This window comes from Rhyacophila brunnea, unplaced genomic scaffold, assembly GCF_057557595.1.
Source record: "Rhyacophila brunnea isolate RB1 unplaced genomic scaffold, BYU_Rbru_1.0 scaffold_1, whole genome shotgun sequence".
NCBI classification, from domain to species: Eukaryota; Metazoa; Arthropoda; class Insecta; order Trichoptera; family Rhyacophilidae; genus Rhyacophila; species Rhyacophila brunnea.
This window is the reverse complement of record NW_028232751.1, coordinates 40600961-40618297: the sequence shown is the minus strand read 5'-3', so window position 1 is coordinate 40618297 and position 17337 is coordinate 40600961. Positions and strand designations below refer to the sequence as shown.

The window sequence follows — 17337 nt, the reverse complement described above, 5'->3', positions numbered from 1 at the left end:
AAAATGTTGTTTACCACTAATATTAATTTGTGAGCTGTGTTTGTGAATATTACACATCACAAAATTAGTATTGCGATAGTTACACCGTTTAACTGGTGTTTGGGCAATTCACATTTTCAAATTACTCTCTGAATATCATTCTAATATTGTTTGTGTTCTCAATTTATGGGGGTAAATTAAAAATGCAACCCCCTTCTAATGACAAATATCACTTTCGCTATTAACATAAAAAATAATGATAAGTCCATCTCATCGTGATAAATGTAACGATCAATACTGAGTAGACGTTTGAGCTGCATTACACCAAACAATATCTTGGGGCACACTTCTCGGTTGCTTGAGAGTTGAGACACACCGGTTGGGAAACCTCCGCTCTAACGAAGTAAATACACTATGATTTGTGCACCTTCGTCATATAAGTTACTTTATTACGGTGTCGTAAACTTCTTACCTGTAAAAACTTTTAAGCACAAAAGTTACAATTCATAATGAATAGTATTTCTCATTTTATTGTCATTTATATATTTTGTACCTATGTGTTCGTTGTTTCTTTAAGTGGTACCTGAGATAAGCTCTATCTGGGTACCAGGTATTCCGTATTAAATTAATCATTTTAAATATTTTATGCATAATATTTTGTATAACCAAGAAGAGTGGAGGGAGCTTTGGAGGTTGACGAAGGTGGAGGAGATATAGTCGTCTTGCTTGATGCTTCGAGGAGGGCGTTTATTTGTCGTTCTAAGTATATCATACTGAATACAATAATAAGGATTTAACGTGAGATTATAATCGCGGGTATTGATGTACTGGTGAGATCGATGTGATCAAGAGATTGATTATATTAATGAACTGATGATTAACTACGTCAAGTGAACGATAGTAGTGCGTCGGGTAACGGACTCGATGAGGAAGTGAGGATTCCTACACTGCCCTTCCAATTTATGCAAATGTAGTACATACATTACAAGAGATATTGTCACAATTACCAATAATAACAGACCCCACTGATCTAGTTATGATTGAGGAAATTCTGACGAATATTATCGCTCTATTGTTTTGTTTTGACAACAAAACATACCTACATATTAAATTGTTCACTCTTTTAATGCTGAATGGTATGATTGCTACAGAGCTAAGGGAGGACTTCATCTCCAGCTGATGATTATGATGATAAGGTATATAAAATGAAAATTTAAGTGTTATAAATAGTTGCCCAAACGTTTTTTTGTTATTGATCAACTAAGTATCTACATACAACACTCGAGGAGCTTAGTAACGGCAGTTTAATTTTCGTAGAATGTTGACGAGTATATTTTTCTAATGTATAATTTCTTAAAAAAGGATTTTTAAATATTGTTTGGTACACTAATAATATATTAAAACAGTTTCTAATATTTCTTTAGAAATTTTAACTATAAAAAATAAATGGCACATTTGACTATTTTCAAAAATGGAATCTACCGTTTTTGCTTCTAGGTATCTATACTATTGAATATAATTTAAATGTCTGCCTGTGATTCCCATATATTTGCCTTTTTTATCAGCGGTCGACTGGTAAGGTGAGGTGCCCTCCTAAAACGAATCGTTGTCGATCAGTGGACTAAATCAAAATGTAAAATCTACTGACATATGTTTCTGAAGCCGCAGACTGGATATTCACAGGCATTACAATAAAATTCAATCAGTCTATGACAAAATTATTATATGTGTAAAATGAATATAGGTATACTTAACTTAAAAATAAAAAAAAAACGTATACCTACCTACGATTACTGTGTGAATACAGAACACCCTATGGTTGCTATTAGTACATACCAGTCTTTACAAGAAATTAAATAAATCACACCCATAAAAGTATTGAACAAAAGTATATTTTGAGTAAAATTTCCTCAAACAAAAGTTTAAAAAAAAAAACTAAAAATCTGTCAGTCAGTTAGTTATCCGTAGGTACTTTTATATTATTGTATTTGGGATACACACTGTTCCTTATTTTTGTCAAAGATTTGTGTAACACCTTCACCCTTTCAAAAAAATCTAGCAGTTAAATATTCTTAGTTAATTATGATTTACTGTATGGAAACTATACTACGAAATAAATATCTTTAATGTTGTTAGAAATCAAAACTTATTTTTTATTTAAAAAAGGGATGTTTTTAGAGGTATAGAAGTTTAAAATGAAATAAAACACATAAAATCGTGGTAATGGTCATGGTATTGGCATTATTGGAAAGATAATTTTATAACATTAGTGTTTAAATATGATTCCTGCCATATGGGCGTCGTGGCTGGCTCGAAGAAAGCGCAATCTGGAAGTCCAATTTTCGACCACTTTTTGGAGAACCTGGGGCCGTACATCAAACTATTAGGTCCATACTCTGACACCAACCACAAATTTAAAAACAATATGTATATTTTTCAAACCTGGGACCAAGGACATTATAAGTCGACGCGTAAGCCGCTCAGCCATCGTTGGTGTAACATTATTTTATTTATACTTACCTAAAGTACCTACTTACCCTACATTTATTATGTTGACCTTTAAACATAATAGTCAATAATATGATTATAGAACTGATGAATTTCACAAATAATATATGCAGGAAAAGCTCCCTCAAATTCAACGCTTGTTGGCCGTCCAGTCATCGATAATTATTATAAAATATCTAATTTAAAATATTTGTCACGAATATATGTTAATTCATCGCGACAATTTTATAAATATATTTGGGGTTTTGTTTTATTATTATTTCACCGTTGTCTGCTTCAGTCAAAATATTTGCGTTTTGGCAGCACGGAACTTCTACACTCAATTTAATATGCAATACAGTAAGTCCGTAAGTAACGAACAACATAAACGTGTCTGCTTTCTTATTACCGAAAATAATAGTATTATACCGGTATTTTGGTATCGATAAGTACCAGAATTACACTCCCTAATAATTATATAGTAGCAGTGACGTCCCTAGACAAAATGCCGCCCCTGGGCAGTGCCATATGCCGCCTCATTTTTTGTCATCCGTGCTCGTGTCGTTTCTAGTCACCAATGACGAAGGGCAACGGAAGTAAACTAGACATCGCAAACCCGACAAAAAAGTCATATTAAACCTTTTATGCTAATTACTAATACATTTTGTTGCCAACCATTGAGCTGAATTTTTGAAAGGAAAGATATTTTCGTTATTAAGTAAGTAGGTACTCAGTTTAGGTAGTTATTTCTATAATATACCAAATAATGATTCTACTCGATTTGCCACCCTTCGAGTAACTGCCGCCCCCAAGCGACGCTCAATCTGCCTACCAGTCACTATATAGTAGTCTGTTCATCAACAATTGAAATCCCCAAGCAGACTTCGTTACACTTTTAACGTTTAACTCCCCGTCTCCAGCTATCGACTAATAGCATATTAAACAACTCTGACAGTATGTAGTTTACTTAGTTTAGTTGTTGTATTATATGCACTCGGCAGACAATTTGCCTTATTCATGAAATAGGCAAAATTTTGCCGATTTCATGTAATACGCAATTTCACTCATTCGGTGTAACATAATATATATTTAATCGCATGATGGCATGTCTCCCGCAACATAATGTTTATTTTACTGAGCAAAAAAAATCGGTACTGTTCGGTTAAAGCGGATACAGCGGAAAACGCATTTTGAAAATAGCCGATAAACTGGATTATTTGTTAGGTTAACCTAACCAAACCTAACCTAACCCAACCCAAACTAACAAATAATCCAGTTTATCGGCTATTTTCAAAATGCGTTTTCCGCTGTATCCGCTTTAACCGAACAGTACCAAAAAATCTTATATATTATATAAGTATATAAGCCCAAAATATTTTTTGCGGATTTTTCCAAAATGTTATTATTGTTGAAACGGGCGAATCGTTACACCTTTCTTCAAAACGTTCACCGCAAGTACAGTTATATAATTATCTTACCTTCCAGTATTATATTATTAGAATTACCTTTATCTACGTCGAAAATCAAAGCAGGTAAAAATATCTCGCAATAGTGTACAGTTTTGCGAACAGCGACACTTAAACACACGCGTATGCAAATAATATGTACTTCTTATCGCGTTTTATCAAGAAAAAATATCTTTGTTTCTACACACTCACACATGTATGTATTTCTGATAAATAACAGATGCAACATCTTGTTAAATTTCTTTACATCACCTATAGATATAAATACGATATTATAATATGCGATAATGCACAATAATAGGTCAGCCAAAGCCTGAACAAAAACTAACAATAGGTGGTAAGAGTAAGATAGTATACATTCGAATAATCGACTTAATGAATCTAGAAGTAAACCCGGTAAAATATATTGATTTGTCTTATCTGTTAGTTTGAGAAAAATCGGGATTACTTCGTGTTGCTGAAATATACACTTATAATTATATATTTTATGCACAATATGAATTTACTTTTTTTGGTTAATTTAGTAGAAAATATGGTTAACTGTGTTGCTTAAGGTGACGCATCAGTGAAACGCCAAATATTTTTTAACTGTAGGCGCGACGAAATTTTGGACTCGCTCTCATTCAGTGAGAGAATGTCGAGCCAGAAACACGTCACTTTGCTGCGTGATGGCGACGGGCCAATTAATTCTAAAATCGTGTAAAGATGACTAAAAACGTTACCCATTTACTTTAAAAAGAAAACATGTCAATGAATATATTATTATTGTTACTAATAGAGCAATAAACAGAACATAAAATGGACGTATGTTGGATTTATATGACAAATAATATTTCGTTTGACAGGCGTCATTTGCACCCGCGACCCGCAATCCGCGCATCGCCTAGCAACGATCTTTTTAGACCGTGCCTCAACTAATGCACGGCCTTAAATGCGATAGGTAACCGCACTTCGAAGCAAGATGATGACATAACGTTCCATAGATAAGTTAATAGTAATAAAAATCGTAAATTATACGCAATTCGAAAATACATAAGAAACATACTTATTAGATAAATCTTTAAAAGAATAATATGGAATCGGGAGATGCTCAAACCCGCATCTAAAGGATTCCAGCCTATATGCTTTACAAAATTAGTCTCCACCCTATCCAATTACTAATAAATTTAACAATGTTTAAGACTTCAACGGTTGTTTTTTATCGTAATAGATTCTTGGGTTTTCACTGCGTGTACTTCTTCCTTCTTTCCTCGACGTTTCGAATAAGGGATATTTCTCACGATCGGTAAAGGAGGTTATCGAAATCCATAGAAAACCTGAAAATATTAATAGGGCTGATGGGTTACGTCATGGCTTCCGGCACTGTCAGCAAAATCCAATATTCGATCCGTTATCACTGGTCGTATCGAGTGACACATTACTCTGAGCATGGCCCCCATATCCTGAATCGGGCTCCCAGGCGAGGATCTTTAGCGCCCCCCCCTGCCTATCGCTATGGGTAAAGGCAGTGTGATCTCTACAGAAGCGTTTTCCAAATGATGTTCGATGTAAAATTAAGGCTATTCTTTTTAGCGATTTTTGGTATGTTTTAATACTTGCATCCACTTAAATTATGGAGTTATCGAGTATTGATATAAGTATAATAATCAAAAAATTGCATCACATACCAACATATTTTTTAATGATTATAGTCTTGAAAGGAAACAGCACCGCAGGAGCCTTTTAGAGTGTACTTTTAGAGCAAATTTGTGTGTTTATTTCACTTACCTGGTCAACCCGCCACACCGCCCCCCAGGGTTGAGACCTGTCACCCACCCCCCCTTTTGGGGGCCATGACTCTGAGCAACGTTTGCTCTTAGCTAATCGGATTCCTTTTGGTATTCTTAGAACGACGTTTGCATTCATATACCTACACAAGACTTCATCATAACATAGGTCTTGATAATGGCCTATGCAACGATCCCGAAACCTCAAGGAAAGAAGGAAGACATACACTGGTGGAAACCCTAGAATCTATTACGATTAACTACACGCACATACGAATATGTACAAAACATAGTGTCATAACATAAAGGCAAACGTTTAGTATTCTGTGCCGTGTAAAGATGTAGCGTAAAGTATTTTTGAATTCATTTTCATTTTTTATGTAAATACCTGTTAAGTGTTGAATACCATTTATTGTAGGTAAACTGTATAAGTATTCTGTAAAGGTGTTGTGGTATGCAAATTCTCTTTGAATTCAAAACATGCATAGGTAAGTGAAAATGTAGAAACTTGCGTTACACTGCTCTTACATTAGACTGCATGACGTAAACTTGCGTGATTCCAGATTCAAAAAATTCCTTCACATTATTAATTATAGCGTAACTCATCCACTTTGAATTTTGATATTATTAACTATATTGACACCCAGACACGTTTGAAATAAGTTAATAAGGTACGCCTAACATTCATAATAATATATAAATGGTGGTTACATATAAATTTTAGGTACCTACGTAAAACATTTCACCGTAGCACAGTTCGCCGTGAGCTTTGTATCGGAAAGAGATAATCGTATACCTAATATAATACCATACGGTCTCCAATTTTATTATATTCAATATGAACATGAATTCAATTGTCATAGCTGATTTTGCCAAAATTCGTGAATTCAAGAATGAAAACCTACCCTAACCTAACAAATAATCCACTAGGTATATCGGCTATTTTCAAAAATTGTTTGTTGCTGGCTTCCTGTAAAGAGTGTAAAGTGTAAACCGACAAGAGCCGTGCTTTATTTAGACATGAATTTTATGTCAGTATTATGCGACCCAAAGAAGTTGGACGGTCATTAATATACGGCCATATATTTCTGATACAACATTTTACGGTGAAGTGTGATACGTCGAACTGCATACGTACAAGTTTACGGACACGATAAATGGTATTTGCACAATCAAATTTAATATATCATTCCGACATGAGGCTTCACTGTAATATTTGAGTATATTTCTAAAAACCAATAATTCCACATATCGTTAAAAATTATCAAAAATACTTGCATATAATAATGTAATGTAGTACCTATGTGTAATTTTAAACTAACATACTTTATTATAGTATCTCTTAAGAATGACCTTTGCGCAATGAACCCGAAACGTCGATGAAAGAAAGAAGTGTCACAGTGACAACTTCTACAGTACAAAATACAATAAAAGCTTCATGGCAGGCTATAGAATAATAACCACAGTTTAGAATGGAGACAATTTCTTTGAAGTCCTTTAGTGATCCACCAAAGTCATTTGCGAACCTTCGCCCTAAAGAAGGTAAGGAACAAGAAAGGTAGCTTAAATTGGTTACATGTAAATTCTACGTATTACATTTCACCGTAGCACAGTTCGCCGTGAACTTTCGTATCGGATACGGTACGATCATATCTATAGCACTGAGATGAAAAAAATTACACGTTGTTTGCGTTCTAATTTTATTAGTTTCAATATGAATATTAATTCAATTTTCGTAGCCGATTTTGGCAAAATTCAAGAATGAAAACTTAGCCTAACCTAACCTAACAAATAATCCAGTATTTGCCGCTGGCTTCCTATAAACCGACAAGAACCAGGTTTTATTTATACATGAATTTTACGGTTGATTTGGTTGGTTAATTGGACGGTCTTATACGACCATATTTCCGATACAACATTTCACGGTGAATTGTGATACGGCGAACTGCATAGGAACAAATTTCCGGACACGGTTTACTTTTCCGTACCAAATTATTTAAACAGGAGAATTTGATTTCCATCGTCTACATTACAATGTTGTTAAAATTATGAGAAGGGTACCGGTTTTATTATTAGTCCACCTTTGTTTATTCTTATTCATTCATGTACTTCTACTTACGAGTACTATCAAGGTATAGGTAAAAATGACAACATATACATATCCACAGAAACAAAACCACGAGCACCAACACAAAATCAAAATGTTAATAAATTGTCCTCACTAGAGAAACACCGGTAAAGCCTCAATGCCAAAGCGTTTTCGTCAAGTCTGTGAATAGAAAAATACCTCGATTGGTCAGCATTCTGACCACAATAATGTCTATACAATTATTCTTGAATACAAACATTTTTTTTATTGATTATTGTTAATACGTTACAAGCATATTTTCCTTATCAAGTAATCAATTTACTCCTAACGAATGAATGGTGATAAATAGATATTCGCCCACCTATACGATAAGCTTAATGATAAAGATGGATGTTTGGTATCAACATTTATATCTTTATAATAACTATTGAATACATATCGGCCGCGCGGCTTGAGCGTTGGACTATCACGCCGTAGGTCTCAGGTTCGAATCCTGGGTCTGGCAAGTATACATATTGTTTTTCAATTTGTGTGTGAGTCAGGGTATGGACTAATAGGTTGAGCAAGTGGCTGACATCCATTTGTCGTAAAAAACAAATTCTGTTAATACAAACCTCTACTCTGTGGAGGCCCATATGATCCTATTAGGATCGGACATGGTCAATATATATATATCGCTCCTAATTTCTTATTTATAGTCGCTTAGACCAGTGGTCCCCAACCCCCTGTCCGCGGATCAAATGGTACCGGGCCGCCCAAGGAACATTAAAGTATATCCATAGTTTTGGATATCAGTGGAAGATGAATATCCATATTTAAGCTGTAAAGCTATAAATTCATTAATGTCATTTTCAACGCCTATTCATGCAAAAAATCATTTTCGTCCATGTCGTCAATAAAATCGAAACAGAGGAATAGACTGGACGTGAATGCAGCACTTCGTCTGTCAGCGACAGCACTGCAGCCAAGAATATCCAATATATTAGCAAAGATGCAACATCAGGTTTTGCATTAGTTTGTTGAAAAAAACCCATTGTTTTTGTTAAAGTTTAATTGTATCAGACTGTTATATATATATTTGTTAGTTATAGTTATGTCTATCTGTCACAATATAAGATTAAAAAAATATTACGTAAAAAACCACTTTTATTTCAGTATTAGTGGTCCGCGAAAAGTTTTTCCTTTTTTTACCGGTCCACAGGTGTAAAAAGGCTTGGGAACACTGGCTTAGACGACATGGGAATCAGCGGTACCGACTTGGCGATTTTATTGCCAGATCTAACGTTGTTTTAATAAGAATCTAGCTTGCGAAATGTGCATCTTGCTTATGGCATTAGATCAGGCGTTTGACGACAATGCAAATACCTTAAAAATCAAAATATAGGCTTATCATCATTTTTATCGTATCGACAAAATACAATTAAGTAGACAGTGTATGTATATTATTAGAGATTGTGTCAAAACAATCCAATAATTTGACATAATATAGGAGAAAAGGTAGTTTAAAACTTGGGTTTTCATTTCAGTAGAACCAAAAACACTGTCTTTTTACTTAGCTGGGCAGTATATATTTACGATTAACGCTAGTTAACTATTTAATCAATGCATTAAGCCCGTGCTTAGGATACAAAAACACATTGAAAAACAACGCATAAAATTTGTACAGACGTTGGATGAAACAAAATTAATATAATAAATACCTAAAATATTTTTCGTTTTATACAAATTTTGGTAGGCAGGCCGTGCGCTGTTTATGGTTGGTACATTATAAGGTGAAGCAAATAAAGGATGTGTGGCGTCAAATACAACTTTTCGTTGAGAAGAGATTTTTTTCACCAGCAGGGTTGACGATGTAGACTTGTTGAGTGTAGACTGTAGAGTCGACTGGAAGCTTAAATATTTTGATTTCATTCGTCTACTGAAAACAGTCGGCAATAAATACGCATATAAATACAGTAGATATTTAATTTACATACAATTTGGTATTGAAAATGGAAGAGGCGGCATTTAAAATTGTTTTTAGGCCGTCACTTTGCCAAGGATCGTAACTGTTGAATTTTAAATCAATACCCATCACGTAATTTACATACATACCTAGGTCATATTAATAAGAACATGAAAAAAATCGTTTAAAACTAAAAACGTAGTTTGATTAAAATATGTTTATATTAACTAGATAATACAGTGAACATTACAAATTATTAATTAAAGATGTTCACAACATAACATGAACAAAAAACAAAGTAAATAAACAACAGTATTAACAATATTTAATTAAAAACAGCGTAATAAAAAAAGTAAATACTTACAAAAATCATAAAAAGTACATACAAAACGTCGACCTAAAATATACTCAGGCAAGTAGAATATATCAATATCCGAAGCGATTTAGTTGAATACAGACATTGCCCTCCCAATTGGCATTGCCAATAGCAGGTTAGTTCTGCAAACTAGGAGAACAAACAACTGGTGTCTGATACTCCCCCGATTTCAAAGATTCTTATCAGGGACAAACAAGAGTTTTTATTTACACCGCGTAAAATACATAGCCAAATAAAGATCTCCTCTAACTTTTAGATCACAACATGTAAGGTAATCATACCTAAGAGAAAGATCTATAAATGCAAAACGCTGTCCGGTTAAAATAAGTTAATATACGACTCGAATCGATTGTAGCAGTAGGCATGCATTATCCGAGTTGATAAAAAACACCTAACCGAAATGGTGTGAACTTTTTTACGAGTGCAACATACCTTGGTGAAGTGGTTCGTAGTCCGGCCTCGATCAGGTTCTGAGCATATTATGCAAGCCGGCAACCGTGTTTCAGCTATATTTGTGTCCAATATACTCGTGGCGCTTGCACCTCGAATCACCGTAATAATCGCGGTACCTATCCAATAATATTAAATTACAATATTCGAAAATCAAAATACCCCGTGACTTTATTTCAAATGTTCAAAAAACTTCACATTCTTTTTTTAAACTGTCTTTATTCTTTATTTAACTTTAACACATCCGCAAATAGCGAGCAAAAGTCATAAATATAAACATAAATAAACAACTGTTAGAACTGTTCGTCGCAAACAATAAATAATTATTATTAATTAAACACATCAAAAGTTCACATGTTTAATAATGATAGTCCACCAGTAGAAGTAAAATAAACTGTTTGTTATTTTTGTTTCAACTTTTTTTAGCACTGTGTTCCACGTTTGAATATTTGAAACTGAGCACACCACCGGTTTCAAAAATCTCACTCGAGTGTTCGGCTCTTTGTGTAGTCGCCGGTAGGTTGTGGCGAGCGGAATGAAGTTTGAACGTTTTCTTCTGAAAAGAGAATTTGAAATGCGCGCGTCGGCGGCGCTGCACACACACGTCCAAGCGACTCGGTCGCGCTGGCCAAGTAAACCGAACGAACCGCGAACACGAACGCCGCCCGCTGAGCAAGTCTATAATGTAAACTTGCGACGGAAAATTTGGGTATTCTGCGATTCTCGAGGCGGTGGCTGTAGCAAGGAATTATCGGAAGAATAAAACCGTACAACATGTCATTCAACTAAGATACGTTAACTTCTTTCTCAGCCTAGTTTTTCAATTTACAAAGAATTTCATTCATCAATATTGAAATTCTTTAGTGAACTATTATTAAGTTACACCGATGATTGCCTTTTGCGCTTATTAATAAATAAAAATGAATGGAACGAGGAGGGGGTCCATTTCCAAAAAAATATTCATAAGAATTTGCAAGTGGAAAGGGTGGGATTAACAAAATGTAGCAGTAAGTTGCCACTGACTTCCAAATTTACCCCGCCTGCAACATACTGGCTGAGAAGACTATTCGGCAGCCAAATCATCGTCTTGGTGAAGAAGAAGAAGATAAGTAATATTCCGTACGCGTAAATAATTTGTGTTTTTTTCGTTCCTGGGGTGGCCTCCGGACCCAAAACAGTGTGCGTGAACCGATTAGAAAAGACTTGACGTTTATCATTGTTTTCGAAACTGATCTTACCGATAATATTGGAAATTTTTTGAAACTTTTGAACTGTAATCTAACGTCACAAAATCCAACCACTTCTGTTTACACCCTTCACTGCTGCAATATTATATTCATAACAATTTTTATGTTATTATATCTAACATCGCACTGGATACCTCTATTAATGACGCTATACACTTATTCCTCATAATCTATTGAAATACCGAAAATTTAAATGTTGATACTGCATTTGGTCACATTCACCTAAAATATTGCAACCCAGAATTAAATAACATACATCAGTTATTTATTATACAGGATGGAAAATATCGGTCAGAAAAAATCCACCTCCTACCAGCCTACCTTCGAGAATTGTTGCAACGAAATAATATTATTATTTGTAATCTTTGATAAAAGAAGAGCCAAAGACGATTTTCGTTCATTCATAAGGTTTAAAAGGAGGCTTTGATACCGCTCAACCCAGTCATATAATTATTAAATCTTAAAAATAGGAGAATTTTTCAACAATTGAATACTTATAATATCAAGTAAGAGAATGACAAAACCATCCAACTAACATCAAATAGACCTGCAACATAACCAACCAAACAGAAACGTTATATTATTATTGTGTCATCAATGTCATCTTCAATAATAATTATTTTTATTTACTTCCAGGATGTGATTCTAGGATGTTTTTAGAGATATATTGATTTAGATGGGTACGTTTATTATTGGAATTTATGGTTTTTATTTTTTGTAAAAATACGTCAGTGCCTCTAGCCTCCAAAACCTAAACCCACAACTGGAAGAAACACTTAAGGGTGAAGACCGGAATAGAATTTGATCGGTACATAATACGCCTAGAAAATAACGATGGAAACACTTTTGGGTAAATTTGGCACAATGGACAAACAACCATTTATTACCTACATTATTTTTTATGTATTTCGTTGAAGTGAATAAATAGAAAATAACAATACATACGTACATACATTCGTATTATAAAATAGCAGGAGAATTAATATTTGCATTATAAAAGGAGAACGAAATTATATTGCAAATATTTTAATACGGTTCTAGTTTCTCAACGAGAACAAGCGCGACGGGCTGGCACGTGTACGAAGGTTTTAGTTTGGAGAGGGGCAGGGTGCATGTCCCCGCCCTCTCTTCGGCCCCCTGCAGACGACAAGCCAGCGGGTTCGTGGATCGTGGGTGCATTTGACTTCACCTCTCGATGCCAGGTATTGCGAACCGACTCCTATTATTAAATTGCTACATGAATATCAATCACGTGGCTTATAATATTGGCAATTTAATAACAAAACGATCAGTTTTTACCATAATCGATCGAAAGACACGTGATGTATATATTCTCCCCAGCGGCCAATAATGGATACTTATTTGTCTATCGTTGTTACCCTTATTGACAGATCGTAGTTAGTGTAAGTACGTAGGTATATTACCAATAAATTTAATGATTCCTCACAATAGGTACACATTCTGCATCTCTTTATAATTATACCAGACTCAGAGCGTTTTAGCAGAGCTCAAAGTAGGAGCGCAGAGCAGTGGAGCAATGGGGTTTTACCCGGAGCAGGAGCGGAGGCGTAGCACCAGAAACTAGTGCTCCACTGCTCCGTATGTCTTTTTATTATTACATTTTCGTTCTAAAATCCAATGAATATATTATATTTGACACTTTGCAACACTGGAACTATTTAAATTATGACAACACTGCCTAGTGATAAATAACCTCACTTTTTTGACAGAAGAGGCAGATAATGAAAGACGATTTGCTGTCGTTTTGTTTTATAATTAATAATGAAAAGGACGACTAATAAACCCTATTTCAAAACTACTTATTTTTTTGGATTTGTAGACAAATAATAGGTATTAACACTTTTTACTCGGAGTGGACTGGAGCAAGTATTTGGTTCCGGAGCAGATATGGAGCGGAGCAACTCAAAAAGGGGTCCGCTCCAACACTCTGAATTAAACTAACCAAGTACTCATGGAGTTTGTAATCCCGATAGACTATAAATACAAATTCACACCCACGGTGTCCGCGCGGCTTAAGCGTTGGACTATAACGCCGTAGGTCGTAGGTTCGAATCCTGGGTCTGCCAAGTACACATATTGTTTTTCAATTTGTGTCTGTCAGGGTATGGACCTAATAGGTTGAGCAAGTGGCTGACATCCATTTCTCGTAATAAACAATATGTTAATTCAAACCTGTACTCTGTGGAGGCCCATATTATCCTATTAGGATCGGACATGGCCGAAAGAAAGAAGAAGATAAATACAATACAATTTCATTAAATTGCATTCAGGGTTTTGAATGTGTGAGTGTCCTGCAAAAATGAGCCGCACGGTATAGACGTGCAATAGTGTGTGTTGCAACCTTTCAAATACACCAATATTGAATGAGCGTCGGTGCATAAACCGAGACCAGTTATCAGAACGAAGGACAAGCGGATTCTATACACGTGTTTAAGTTTATCCCATATTCTTTCACACTCTAGATTGGTCGGTTGCTTGTTACTTACTCCACACCCGTTAGGTATTTCAGTTCACATTATTTCTGAGTTCCCTGTGGATAGTATTAAGACGATAAAAATCCAATTTTGTTGAACGCGGTATTACGGTAGATTGTCTTTTTGTAATTGTAAAATTTAAAAGTTTTGGTTGAAATAGTAACACATTTGCACTAATTATTGTTTAGAATAGAATCAGCAATAATGTGAACTGAAATACCCAACGGATATGGAGTAACAAGCAACCAACCGATATAGAGTGTGGAATAATGCGGAATAAACTTAAACACGTGACAAGAATACGCTTGTCCATCGTTCTGACAACTGCTCTCGGCTTATGCAGTGACGCTCATTCAATATTGCTGTATTTGAAAGGTTGCGACACACACTATTGCACGTCTATACTGTGCGGCTCGTTTTTGCAGGACACTCACACATTCAAAACCCTGCATTAAATTGTATTGTATTTATATTCTTCTTTCTTTCGACCATGTCCGATCCCAATAGGATAATATAGGCCTCCACAGAGTACAAGTTTGAATTAACAGATTTTGTTTATTACGAGAAATGGATGTGAGCCACATGCTCAACCTATTAGGTCCATACCCTGACAGACACAAATTGAAAAACAATATGTGTACTTGGCAGACCCAGGATTCGAACCTGTGACCCACGGCGTTATAGTCCAACGCTTAAGCCGCACGGCCACCGTGGGTGTGAATTTGTATTTATAGTCTATCGGAATTCTATGAATGTTATGTGAATGTCTGTGAATGTACTTGATTCATTTTCGTAGGACACTCACACATTCAAAACCCTGCGTCAAAATGTAGTGTATTGGGGGTATAGCTTATCGGAATTCTTTTTATTAATCTGTTCTAATCTCGTCAATAATTTGTTGTATTAAATAACACCCTTTCTTCATTCTGTAATAAAATATTCTTCTTCTATTTATGACATCTTCTATCGAAGGTCGGACGGATACCCGGGACACCGTCAAGCAAGATTATTTTCTAGCATCAGCTTGAAAATTATTTCCAGATTTTATTGGTACATAATATTATTACATAGGTACGGTACCAATTTTTAATTTCTCAAGCGGAAATGCTTTTTTAATTAACTTTCTTTCCTGCTCAATAACAATTTTAATAAAAAATGTCTCGAATCTAAAATATAATAGTGCGATTACTACAGTGACATCCCGTGGGAGTAGACAGGTCATGCGCTGCTTAGGGGAGACACTTAACAAAAGGTGGCAAATGAAGGAACGAATACAACAAAATATATAGTACCGATATCTTAGATTAAAAAATAACAGAATCTTCTTTTATTGTGTTAACTGTCAATACATAGTTCAAGTGCATTGTATTATTAATCTAAATCAATAATAAAATAGAAGAACTCATGTCAACTTAACTGTTGTTCAAATTCAAATCTTATTTATTTTTACATACTTATAGTGAACATAAGAAATTTTAATTTTAAGAAGTTCGATGATGACGAAGGATGACATTTATAAACAAAGAAATATTATTAACAGTACGTAGATATTATGTAAAAAAAGAAATAAATACAAAAATTATAAATTAGATACAAGGAAGTACACCAAATGAGCTAGGCAGACCCTTTTTAAGGATTTATACAACAATGCCCACCGATTTATACTCATCCTCACGTAGGTGGAACACGTCAATAACCGAAGTGAATTGGCTTAACAGAGTTATTGCCCTCCCAATACGCATTACCAATGGCAGGTTAAATTTGCGCCCTGGGAAAACAAACAACTGATGCTCCTGATTTCTAAGATAGTTATTTTTTATATATTTATTTGTTTCTTTATTAAACACTACAACAGGCCGTGGAGTCCAATAATAGTGGTAAAACTCCCAGGCTTGAAGAATTTACATATTAGAACACAGGTTTCCAAACTTTATGTTACTACGCCTCCCTTTAAAAAAAAACTAATCTTGGCGCCTCCCCCCCACTTTATTTCATTAAATAATAGATACAGACACCTTTTTAAATTGTCAACAATGTACCTACTAATTAATACAAAAATGAGTAAGTATAAGGTTTTACAAATTATATTATATTCATTTTCAAATTAATTTGTTTTCCATGCGATGAATGTGCTTGTTTATTAGCACAATCAATAAAATTCCAATAGTAGTCAATCCAAAATCATCATCGTTCATTGACAAGTGGATTCTATGATGGGCCCCACATCCTGAAGCGGGCCCCCAGGCCATGATCTTTGGCGGGCTCACCTAGGTAGATAGGTATCGCTGAGGTTAAGGGTGGTGTGGTGCTCTAATCTAGTGTTTCCTAAATCATATAGGTATCACATCAAATTCCAATGCACCACTACATATTTAAAATATTTAACAGCTTTGAAACAAAACAGCGCCAGCAGGCGACTTTTTTTTGCTATTAATAAAATAATGTGGAAAGTGCATTAGCAAACCAACCAAGAACTCGGTAAATAGATCTGGCGCAGAAATCATTTAAAAGTGGAAACATGGCGAACTTATTTTTTTTGTAACTTTGATTTCCAAAGCTCCAATTTTTTATGAACGCCTTCACTTGGTCTTTTTAAATTAGTGAATGCATTAGTGGTCCTTGCCTTGATTTATTCACTCAAGTTTAACAACAAAATTATCGTTCCTAAACAAATTTGCATCAAATTTCAACATTATGATTTGACCCTTTTATTTCGGTTTTTCACGAGATAGCCAGCGCGCTTTACAATAGTATAGAAGTGTAGGTATTATAAAAATAGTCTCCATATTTTCAGACAGGTTTTCAAACAACCTTTTATAGGACTGTTTTGTAGTTTATAACTAGCGGCCGTTTTATTAAATATGCATTTGCAAACTGCAAACCTGTGGCTACATTAATTGTGTTAAACTTTTCGCGCCTCCCTTTGCAAAACTCCGCGTCTCCCCAGGGAGGCGCGCCTCCCAGTTTGGAAATCGCTGTATTAGAATATGTAATATGTAAATATATTTTGACCTCACTGGGAATCGAACCCGGAACT

At 34.9% G+C, this 17337-nt stretch overlaps 1 protein-coding gene across 1 annotated transcript in view; it reads right to left on the bottom strand.

Moving 5' to 3' along the window:
• The window catches only part of Shrm (shroom), a 340899-nt gene extending 329654 nt beyond the window's left edge, over positions 1-11245 (bottom strand). Inside the window, exon 1 of the mRNA XM_085944129.1 lies at positions 10541-11245. The gene's annotated coding sequence lies outside the window, so the exon portion shown is untranslated. The remainder of the gene's footprint in view (positions 1-10540) is intronic.
• Positions 11246-17337: the final 6092 nt, after the last annotated feature.